The following is a 13,296-nucleotide window of genomic DNA, read 5'->3' as shown; positions in this document are numbered from 1 at the left end:
GGCTAATCAAGCATGAAAAAATTTAGAATTCCGGTCACCATCCACCACCCACGTTAGCTTTGCCATTTGAGCTAATCAAGTTTCTTCCCATTACAGCCAAGTTGCCACCTGTAGCTCTCTATCTAGATTGGCTTCCTAGTTTAATTTAAGCTTTAGTTCAAGCTCCTCAACTTGATTTTCAAGAGCAGCAATCTAGCCCAAAGGATGGTCGAAGACCCATTTATTCCAATCCCACAAGGCTACCATTGTCTGTTTAACTTCATAACCAAATTCTAAATGACTGAACCACCCTCTCGGGCTAACCAAGCATGCCGAACATAATCTAGAAAATTATGGTGTTCCACCCATATCTGTTGGAAATGAAAAGGGCTTGGACCATAAGGGAAAGGATCTTGCTTGAACTGAATAAACATAGGAACATGATCTGAAGTAGAACGTGGCAAGTATGAGCAACTAGCATTTGGAAATATCGAAATAAAAGAGGCATCCATGAAGACACGGTCCAATCGTGCCCAAGAATGAGCAAGGCCTTTTTGCCCATTGCACCAAGAAAAAACACTCCCCTTCGATGCCATTTCAATCAAACCCCCTTGTTGAATCCAGCTATTGAAGTCCTCCATAGCTTTAAGAGGTCGAGGCCTACCACCTCACCACTCTCTCCCTCTCTCTCATGAAAGGTTTGCACTACTCATGGCCGATCCGCTGCCGTGAGCCACCACCTCACCACCATAGCTCCACCACACCTCCCTCAAGCTTCTCCATGCCCAACCAAGCTCCTCTAGCTCTCCCTTTCCATTTCCTAATTTAGCCATAAATGGTCCAAAATACCTCCATAGAGCACCATGCCCCCTCCATGTGCCACCTTGGCACTGCCATGAGGCCACCACTCTAGGATCACGGCCAGACCTTTTCTACTCAGATCCACACTCATAGCCAGCTCTAGTAGCCTAATAGCCATTGTACGTGGTGTTAATTGCCATGTACGACTCCTCTGACACCTTGATCGTGACGGGCAGTGAGCAACACATGGGTTATCCCGTCGTTGATAATTAATAGGTTGTGGACTGTGCTATTAGTAATTGTGGAGTTCACTGTGTAGTTGTGAAGTGAAGTATTGGGCATAATCATGTAGTGTTGTGGACTATGCTGTGAAGTATAAGAGTGAAGTGTATGCTATAGTTGTGATGCGGTGTGGTGTGAAGGGAATACACGTGGAGCGTACTCCATGTAGGGCAGCGAGGCATAGTGTGACGTGCGTCGTATTGATGCATGGTGTAGTGTGAGTGGAAAAGAGTAAACGTGGCATGTGCTTTGAAGCGTCAGGACATGTAACACAAGTTTACCTACCCTTGTTCATGACATATAAGATGCAATATTTCTAACATGCGTATTATGCAATATTCACATAATATGCACCAAAATTTTTTTTCTTTAGCAATACTATGCACCAAACTAAAAATATCCCAAATAATTAAAACATACTTCATATATAAAGGCATAATAAACAACCATGATCACAACACTAGTCCAAAATGGTTGTGATCAAAAGAGTATTGGAGATACAATTCCATAAGTACAAGTAATAACCTAAGTTAAATACTATGTCATCATCGACGTTGCATCGTAGCTTAGTCGACTGTGTTTAGTTGGTCGGATTTCGATTCTCCTTCAGGTCCTGTAACAAGATCTACCATTTGGGAGGAATGGTAGTTAGGACTACCAAAATGAGATTTGATTACAAATCTCAGTAAGTTAACAAGAAACTTCCACACAGGTTAATGATGCATTCATGGTAGTAAAAGCATGAATGCATAATTAAAGTCGTAAATAGACATAGCATAACTTGGCATATAGCATGGCATAAGTGACATAATCTGAACTGAAACGTAAACTGAATTTTACTAGACATGACATAAACTTGAACTTAAAACATAACATGGACTAGCAGCATAACATGAACGTGAACTTGAAACATAACATGGACTTAAAACATAGCATGAACTTGAACATACATAACTTAAACATGAACGTGAACTTAAGATAAACCTATGCATAACATGACATAAACGTGAACTTGAGATATAATGTGAACGTGAACATAATATAACATGAGCTTGAACTTGAACATAATATGTACGTGAACATAACATGACATGAACGTGAGATTGAACATAACATAAACATGAACATAACATGATATGAACATGAACTTGAAACTTAACGTGAACATGAACATAACATGTAAGTGAGCATAACATAACATAACATGAACTTGATCTGAAACTTGACTTAACGTGGACTTGATCTGAAATTTGACTTAACGTGGACTTGATCAGAATGATTACACTAGGAATACCTAGAAGAACTCTGACAATCAAAATGATTCCATCACGAGTATTTTAAAACACGTACCCTAGCAATCAGAATGATTACACCAAGAATACTTAGTAATACTCTGACAATTAGAATGATTCCACCACAACTATTTTAAATAAGATACACTAACAATCAGAATGATTATACTTGGAGTATCTACATAACTGAACTTGAATGTCATTCTGACAATCAAAATGATTTCGCTAAAAGTACCTCGTGTGAATTACCAGTGGAGATGCTCGAACAATCATAATGATTACATCGCGAGTATGCTAGACATAATTGACTTAAATGTAACTGGAAAGATATGACTTATTTGAGATGGAAACACTTCGTAACATGATCGAACATGTAACAGTTATCATACTTGACATGACATACTTGCAACAGTGAATATTACATGATATGACATACATGTAACATATGGCATACCTAACTTGACAAACTTATAACATATAGCAATATATGACAAAATAGATTGTGTAACAGATAAATATTCATGATAGAATAAATCATGCGTAACAGATAAATACGTAATGATGTGGCATGGCATGACATATATGATAACATATATACATAAATTGTAGTTCCCTTACCCATCATACATACACAGTAAACTGATAGTAAGTTAGAAGCTAACTTACTTCGTTTGTCGCGTTCTATGAAAGTAAGGCACAAAACACGAGAAACTGTAAAAGGATATTCTAAAACTTAGAAATTTAATTACTAACAATTACAAATGTGTAAAAGAGACAACTTAGAGAAAAATTACCATTTTCCCTCTACATGTGGAAACATTACCATTTTACCCCTAACTTAAGGATTTCATATCCTAACTCCAAAAATTTTTAAAATTTACATTCCTCATTTAACTTTTGTCCTAAACTCAAATATCAACTTAGAAAAATTTTAAACAATTCACAATTAAGGAAAACACACTATGGCCGAAACATCCATAGGCCATTTCTCTTATTTTTGTTGCAATTACTTCCAACTTCAAAACTCATGCTTAAACCAAATTTTGCAACAAAGATCTTCCTATCCTAAGTTTAAAACCATACTTAAAACATCCATTTAGAAAAAGTTAATAATCAACACCAAAATTTTTGTAAAAGGATCCAAACACTTGAATCACAAGCTTTGATCCTAAATCAAAACATCTCCAAGAATTCCAAAAAATCAAATCTTACTTCTAACATATTGATAACATCATCCTAATATCAATCATGCTTTAAATCATCGAACTAAAGTCCCCAAAATTACAAAATAACACTTGGAGTTTTTGGTTTCACTTGGAGTTTTTTGATTTTACACTTAGTCCAAAAACCGACACTTTTTCCACAACTAGCTTTGATAAATCTCTTGATCAATGGCTTTAGAAGGTGAGATCTTTGAAATAAATCATCACATGGTTTAAAAATGTGTTCTAAAGAATATCCAACCATCAAAATTAAAATCGCATGGCTACAAATCAAAAAAACATGGATATAATCCAAAAAATCAAATCTTAGGCCTAACCGAAATCCCCTTGCATAAAAAAATCATATCTTTGAAACTAATACTAAATATCTTCAAAATAACATCCTAACATGAAAATAAGATACTAGGATCATCATATAAAAATATCAAAACCTTTAGAGTAAGATCAAACCACGAAATATTCAAACTTTCTCCAAACAAAAACTGTTTTTCCACTTCAAGTTTTCAAGTTTCTAGATCTAAGAAAATCTATCATCAAAAACCTTATTCATGCAACAAAATTTCAATGAAAACTCTTAAGCACATTCTAACAACACTCCATAAATTTTCGGACCAAGATATGTCCATTAGCTTGATCAAAAACTCCAAAACATAACATACTCTCCAGTTTCACACCTAGAATGACCTTTCCATGTTTAAAAATACTTTTGACAGACCAAATGACCATGCAATGATACAAATAATATATATATGGAAACTAGACCCAAAGAATAATAGTGTAAAAATATTTACAAAGGGTCGAGATTCTCCACACAAAAAGACCCAGAAATCTGCCTGAGAGAGTTCTTTTGGGTTTCTCTCTAAGAATGGGCCAAAGAAGTGATGAAAGGGAAGTAAGTGTGCCTTGCACGACTCAAGACTTATGGAGGGGGAAGATATAGACTTTAATGAACCTTGATTTGAGGTGGCTATGTGACATAAAGAGGAGAATAGTGAGCTCTATGAGGTATGGAGGTTGATGGGGTGGGTTTCTCCATCTCATCAAGGCACTATTGGGTGCAGCCAAGGGAAGTGGATAGTCTGCCATTTGGAGGAGGAAACTTCTTAAAGAAGCTTTGCCAAGGTGGCCAAATTCGTGGGTTTTGGTGGGTCTCAACCAAGTGGATTTCAATTTGGGGTTTAAAGGAGGTTTGGTTAGGTTTTAAGATGTTATCAAGCACAAATTTTTCTTGGCCAAATCATATTTTCAAGGTTTAAAAGGTTGGATAATGATATCATAACAAGAATTTGAGAAATTAATACCATGTGGAAGTGATTTAATCAAGTGATTAAACACAATGCTAGAAATTGGATAAAAAAGGGTTTGAAGGCCAACTTTAGGGTTTAGGGAAACCATTTAGGGTTTCAGTTTCAACCAAGCTTTTGGGGTTTCAATTGGATTCCAACCATTTAGAGTTTCACTAGGATTGAAACTATTTTTGATCTGGCTTAATTTGGTTGATCGGATGAAAAATGTTTTGCTTAGGTGGCATGATCTCACACCTTGATTTCCTTCACAAATCCATCTAATGGTTCCTTTTTGTGCCAAGTGTCTAATACTATTCACTATGTGTGGCTAAGATCTTGCCAAGTGTCCAAATAAAACTTTTCTAACCTAATTTGGACATTTCATACTGTGATTTTGAAAACAATACACTTAGTACGCTTATCGAGGTTACTATTCACTCCACAAAAATGCGTGATAAACTTAATACTAAAAAATCCTGAATAATCATATTAATCTACAGTGAAAATAGTTTACCAAAAGTCAACCCCAAAGTGCTCCTAAAAATAAATTCACAATTTCAAATAGTTGTCTTGTCTGAAATTATGAAATGGGTTATTGTGCTATAAACTCCTAAATATTCAACTGAGTCTAGTGGGTTAGACTATAATATATTCTGACACTTCTAACTACTTCAAACAATTAAAATCGCATTTCTAATACCACAGCGAGTGATAACACTAACTATGTTGACAGCTTAAAATCTTTGCAATTAGTTGATTCATGAAAACTTATAGAGTTTTCACGAGGTTCCTAAAGTCTATAGAAATTTCGCCATTGAATTTCTAACGGGCTATTACACACCTTGTGGTTGACTTATTGTGACGCCCCCAGATTCTGCTTGGGATTGAACAAACATCTAAAGCATCGGGACATACAACACAAGGTTACCTACTCTCGTTCATGACATATAAGATGCAATGTTCTTAACATGCATCTAATATTATGCAATATTCGCAGTGGATAAATTTTTCTTTTTCTTTAGCAATACTATGCACCAAATTGAAAATATCTCAATTGCTTAAAACATACTTCATACATAAAAACCCATTGAACAACTAAGATCACCACACTAGTCCAAAATTGTTATGATCCAAAAAGTACTGGAGATGCAACTCCATCGTACAAGTAGTAATTTACATCAACTACTATATTAACATTAACGTCGCACTATCACTCAGTCAACTGTGTCTAGTTGGTCAACTCCTAATTCTCCTTCATGTCCAGTAACAAGATCTACCATTTGAGAGAAATGGTAATTGGTACTACTATAGTGAGATTTGATTACAAATCTCAACAAGTTAACAAAAAACCTCCACATAGGCTAATGATGCATGGATGACAGTAAAAACATGAATGCATAATCAAATTCATAAGTAATTAAAGTATAACTTAACATAAAGTATAGCATAACTTCACATATGACATAGTATCACTTCACATCTGACGTAGCATAACTTCACATCTGACATAGCATAACACAATAAAACTTGACATAAAGCATAACATAACTTCATATATGACATAGTATCACTTCACATCTGACATAGCATAACTTCACATCTGACATAGCATAACAAAATAAAACTTGACATAAAGCATAACATAACTTCACATATGACATGATATAACTGACATAACTTAAATTGAAACATGAACTAAACTTGACTTGCTTGACATGAACTTGATCTGAAACTTGACTTAACATGTAGTTAATCAGAAACTTGACTTAACATGAACTTGATCTGAAGCTTATTCTTGTCTCATATGGTCACCATGATTGCCTATTCTTATCTCATGGGGTTACCATGATTGTGTATTCTTATCTCATGGGGTTACCATGATTGCTTGCTTTTATCTCATGGGGTCACCATGATTGTGTATTCTTATCTCATGGGATTACCATAATTGCTTACGCTTATCTCATGAGGTTACCATGATGGTGTATTCTTATCTCATGGGGTTACCATGATTGCTTATTCTTATCTCAAGGGATTACCATGATTGCTTAATCATAGCATATGGGGTTACCATGATGTGTATTCTCCATAACTGAGCAATAACTTAACTACACAAGGACATACAAGGGATAGAAACATTTCATAACTTGACATGGCATGCAACAAACAATATTTCGTAACATATTATACTTACAATACTGTAGTTTATGTGACAAGACTTACATGTAACAAATACCATACTTAAGATGATATACTTGCACTGTATAACAATACGTGACAGAATATCTTGTGTAACTGATGAATAATTTGTGACAGCATAAATTCTGTATAACAGAAAAATATGTGATAACTTGGCATGGCATGACATATATGATAACACACATACATACAATGTAGTTCTTTTACTTAATATATATACACAGTAAACTGCTAGTATGTTAAAAGCTAACTTATCTCGATCTCTGCATTTTTATGAAAGCTCAGGTACGATCACGAGGAACTGTAATTAGTGATTCTAAAAGTTAGAACTAAATTACTAGTAATTTGAAATATGAAAAAATACTAACTTAATAGTAAAATTTCCATTTTACCCTCTACATGTGAGGAAATGACCATTTTACCCCTAACTTAAAGGTTTTGTATGCTAACTCCAAAAGCCACCAAAATTTACATGCCTCATGTAAATTTTATCCTAAACTCAAATATCAATTTAGAAAATTTTAAAACTAATCACAACTATTAAAACTCCATAGGGCCGAAATTCCATATGCTATTTCCATTGATTTTTGTCTCTAACTTGTTTTGATCAACCTTTTGATCTATGAATTATAAAGATGTGATCTTCAAAAAAAACCATAACATGATTTAAAAAGATGTCCTAAAACATATATAAGCTTCTAATTCAAGATCACATGGTTAAAAATTAACCAAAATATAAATTGAGCCAAGAACATCCACACTTTGGCCTATCCGAACATCTCTTTGCATAATATTTCATATCTTTGAAACTAACATCAAATATCTTCAAAATAATATTATAAAATGTATATAAGAGGCTAAGGATCCTCCAATAAAATTATCAAAGCCATTGGAATAGGTTTAAACCACCAAAGATTTAAACTTTCTTAAAATAGAAACTGTGTTTCCTCTTCCAGTTTCTAAGTTTCTAGATCTAAGAAAATCTTTCATCGAAACCTTTAATCATGCAAAAAACCCACAACCAATAATCATATACACATGTTAACAATACTCCATAAAACTTTTGGACCAAGATCTATCCATTAGCTTGGTCAAAAACTCCAAAATATAACACGCTCTCCAGTTTATCTCCCAGAATGACCTTTCTAGAGTTTAAACAAAATTTGACTGACCAAATGATTTCAAATAGAAAAAATAAGCTATCCACGTAAACTAGACTCAAAAAAGAATAAATTTTATGAAGGATAATATATGATAAAACACTTACAAAAGTTTCAAAATGGGCATGTAAAAGAACACCTAAAAGTTGTCCGAGAGAGTGTTTGATGTTCTTTCAATGAAAAGTGTAAAGGGAGATGATTTCATGGGGAGTGGGCTAGAGATATTTATGCAAAAGATATGGAAGAGGATGAGACTGAAGTGAGGGTTGAGTGTTGGCCTTTTTTACCCAATAATATCCACAAAAATCAACTCAAGATATTTTTACCCAATAATATCTACAAAAATTAGCTTAAGATATTTCTACCCAATAATATTCACAAAAATCAGCTCAAGATATTTTCTAAAGGTGGGGTGTAGACTTGGAAGAGTGAGGTGGCTAAGATCTTTCTATGTGTCCAGCTAAAACTTTTCTAACTATCTCCAATAATAAAAGCACACTTCTGATACCATAGTGAGTAATAACACTAACTATGTGGTTAGACTAAAACCTATTCGATTAATGAATTCGTGAAAACTTATGGGGTCTTCAAGAGGTTGCTAAATCCAATAGAAATTCTACAATTAAATTTCTAGCGGGCTGTTACACAAACACCACATAATTCAACCATATTTCTAGTACCCGCTTACCCCTTTTAATGGCTAATCAAGCATGAAAAAATTTGGAATTCCGGTCACCATCCACCACCCACTTTAGCTTAGCCGTTTGAGCTAATCAAGTTTCTTCCCGATGCAGCCAAGTTGCCACTTGTAGCTCTCTACCTAGATTGGCTTCCCAGTTTAATTTAAGCTTTAGTTCAAGCTCCTCAACTTGATTTTCAAGAGCAGCAATCTGGCCTAAAGGATGGCCGAAGACCCATTTATTCCAATCCCGCAAGGCTACCATGGTCTGTTTGACTTCATAACCAAATTCTGAATGACTGAACCACCCTCTCGGGCTAACCAAGCATGCCGAACATAATCCAGAAAATTATGGTGTTCCACCCATATCTGTTGGAAATGAAAAGGGCTTGGACCATAAGAGAAAGGATCTTGCTTGAACTTAATAAACATAGGAACATGATCCGAAGTAGAACGTGGCAAGTATGAGCAACTAGCATTTGGAAATAAGGCATCCATGAAGACACGGTCCAATCGTGCCCAAGAATGAGCAAGGCCTTTTTGCCCATTGCACCAAGAAAAAACACTCCCCTTCGATGCCATTTCAATCGAACCCCCTGTTGAATCCAGCTATTGAAGTCCTCCATAGCTCTAAGAGGTCGAGGCCTACCTCTTTGATGCTCTGAATCATTTCGGATAATGTTAAACTCACCAACAAACATACACGAGTCTAAACCAAGAGTCTGGGTACTAAGATCATACCACAATATGTGTCGTTCTGCCATAGCACATTTTGCAAAAATTTCTCAACCCCAACTTTTAGAGTAACATATTGCCCTCCCATTCGAGCCAAACTCACCTCCAGAATACTATCCCAAATGATCAAAATTCCCCCCCCCCCCCCCCCCCAATCCTCATTGGAAATGAAGTTATCAAATTTCAACACACATGCCAATCTCCTAGAAGCATCAAGATTTTGAAAGGGTTCCAAAAAAGCAACAATTTTCGATCTCAACTTACCAAGCAACTTTTTTGATCTACCTTTTGAGGTCCCAACTCTCCTAATGTTCCATACAAAAATGGGATCAATCATTGAGAAGGGTTAGAGAATCGGGCAAGAACTCGAGAAGAACTTCTCATTTTAATAAATATATATTTTTTATATATTTTCTTTTATCTTCATTTGCCTCCGATTTAGTCAAATAATCTTTATCCTGTGGAAAAACTTCAGGTGTAAATCTGGCTCTAGTTTAGAAAGAATAACATCCAAAATTGGTTGTTCCTCAATGAGTTCATCCTCTATTTTTGTAACTTCAAATTCAGTCTCCTGGACAACAAACGGGACAACATGCATGAAATCCCTCTCAAAGGCCATAAGCATTGGTTCACAAACTACCATAGGAGGTTGGCCCAACACTGAACCATCGTCTATGACTGAGTTCACTGCACTAGCCTTAACCCGTGGTTCATCTTCACTCTCCTTAGCACCTCAATTTTAGGAATTATTGGAAACTCTTCAGCAACCCCTACTTGCACCATAGACAAGATAGGCTCTGAGACATTTTCTTTCTATGAATTAATCCCACTAGATTAGACGAAGCAACCTCCACACTTGCATTCAAAACTAGCACATGAATTGCAATAGGTTCCCCATTCGTAACTGTCTCTTTCAATCCTTTCTTCCATGCCTGAGCCTTTCCCAACTTCTCAATTTTATCAACCCAACAAGTCTGTGAATTATGGCCTTGTATTTGACACTTACAACAATCAGCAAGGAGCGTTTCATAAACAACTTCTTGTTTCCTAATAGAGGGGAAACCCGGTACTCCAATCCAAAAATGAGATAGTGGTTGTTTTGCAACATCAACCTCGACACACAACCTCGCACCATTCCTTCTCTTGGTGCAACGCGTTGGGTTATTCTAACGAATGAATGTACCAATAAGAGCCATGAGAATATTCAAAAAACCTTCACTATAAAAATTGGGAGGAAGTTCAGAAATAGAAATCCATGCCGGTACCCGAGAGGGTTCGTCATCGTCCATGAATTCCAGTGTCCAATGAAACGCCTGATAGATATTCCATTGATCTCACAAACATCCTGCAATAAAGCTTTTGTGAAATCGGCCTCATTTGTCATACATACAAAAACGTTCCTCAACCTTCGCATAGAAGAGACAACTAGAGTGGATAAAACACCCCAACGTTTGTGTATGAAAGCACGGACTGCATCTAGTGATGGACGTTGCTTCAGAAACTTGAGGATCACCGAGTAACAAAAAGGCTCTGCAGACTTCGTAATTTCTTCACGTGAAAATTGAAAGTAAACTTCACCATCCAGCACCTTCGGAGGTCTAGGTGGCAGCACCATCTCAGGGATGGGCTATGGGACAGCAGCCACTGGATCGATAAAGGAAGGTCGATCGGTGCCACCATCTGCGGCTGCCATGCATACAGCCATGGAGGGCCACACAAGAGGCAAATGGAAACCCTAAGACTCACTTGGAGAGAAAAAGGGCACAAATGAAAAATTTAAAAGTGTTGTATGGCCAAGGCTACCACATGTTGAGAGGTATTTCTTGTATTGGAGATAAGGTTCATAAGCCAAGAACATGACACTCACTCACACACACGAATTAGGGTTTTGGATGACCAATTCTAATGGGTGTTAAAATATATTTTTCAGCTTGCTCATTGTTGGTTGTTGGATTTTTATAAGTAGACCCTTAACTTACTCTTGGATAATATAAGTATATGACGTGTAAACTTGCATTTTTATTATTTGATTGCATTATATTTTTATCATGCTATGTACTCTGATTCCTTGAATATTTATTGCCATGTTATTGTTGGTTATTATACTGAAGCTTACCATTTGGTTTTTGATGGCTTGCAAAATTTCATATTGCAGATTTTACAAGTTCGCTCGAGCGGAGGCTTTTGGCCGCTCGAGCGAATTCAGGTAGATTCAAACGCTCGACTGCCGCTCGACAGGGAGCTCGAGCGGGTTGCTGAAAAACGAAGATCGCTCGAGCAGAGACATTGGCCGCTCGAGCGAAATCAGGCAGAGTCGAACGCTCGATGTGCGCTCGATAGGACGCTCGAGTGAAATCAAGCAGAGTCGAACGCTCGACGCGCGCTCGACACCCTGCTCGAGCGAACATCGTATTTTGACAGATTTTAGGTTTTCCACCGTGGGACCATATAAAAGCCATTTTTCACTCTAGAGCCGCGAGTTTTGACTGGAGAACACTCTTTGGGAGAGAAAAACATAGCTAGAGGGATTCAAATCATTTGTTTTGGAGACGGAATTCCAATTTATTGCACGTACGTTGGATTCATACACGAGCACGGACGGGAGAAAAGCGTTGAATCGTTCCCTTGAGCTTTTGACGACGAGTTGAGGCTGCAAGGAGGATTTTTCAGTGTTTATTTTCTTCTTCCCATCTTCTCAGAACAATTATGGTGAATTCATTTATGTTGAATTCCATTTCTAGCATGAGCTAAATTTTCTTTATTCTAGGAAAACGATGTAACCTATTTCCGAACTATGCTTGTTTGTCCATGCTAATTTAATGCAATTCTCTCTTTGTTTATCTGATTTATTCTGAGTTTAATGCTTCTAATTAACTGGCCATTGATTAGATGATTATTAATCTTGTGATTTGCTATCGAAAGAGGGAATCATAGGGTAGATCTTGGATATTTCAGCATAGGTAAGTATAGAGATCGAAAGACTTGTATGAACCTGTGTAGTAATTAAATCATTGGTCTTCGAACGTCAGTGTTATTTCCTTTGCACATTTTTCTTTGAGTTGATCTAGTTTAGATTGCAACTACAAAAATCTTAGTGATTCCTCTAGATAAAATCAAGTTTAGTATAATTTTGGTATTTGGCAAACGTAAGGTACTAATCCCTGAGGACGATACTCTTCTTATTACTTTACTATAAAACTACGATACTGTGCACTTGCAGTTTTGCACCGGTCAAGTTTTTGGCGCCGTTGCCGGGGATTGGTTTATTCTTATTCTTTTCGTCAATATCGATACAAATTAATCTTGGTTTTAATTTAGAATTTTGTTTTAATTTGTTCTACAGGTGTGTTTTTGACATTGGATGCGCCGTACTAGATCTCGTGACATTATTCCTGTTGATCCGGAGATTGAAAGAACTCTTAGATCACTAAGAAGAAATAAGATACTAGCTATGGCTGAAGAAGATCGTGAGGTACTACCACGCACCTTGAAGGACTATGTGCGGCCAGTTGTGAATGGAAATTACTCGAGCATAATGCGCCAGCCAATCAATGCCAACAACTTTGAGCTCAAACCAGCTTTGATTAGCATGGTGCAGCAGGCTCAATTCAGCGGATCGCCACTGGATGATCCCAATATTCATTTGGCTATGTTTTTGGAGAT

The sequence above is a fragment of the Carya illinoinensis genome, chromosome 9, assembly GCF_018687715.1.
Source record: "Carya illinoinensis cultivar Pawnee chromosome 9, C.illinoinensisPawnee_v1, whole genome shotgun sequence".
In the NCBI taxonomy this organism is placed as follows: domain Eukaryota; kingdom Viridiplantae; phylum Streptophyta; class Magnoliopsida; order Fagales; family Juglandaceae; genus Carya; species Carya illinoinensis.
This window is presented reverse-complemented; position numbering follows the sequence as displayed.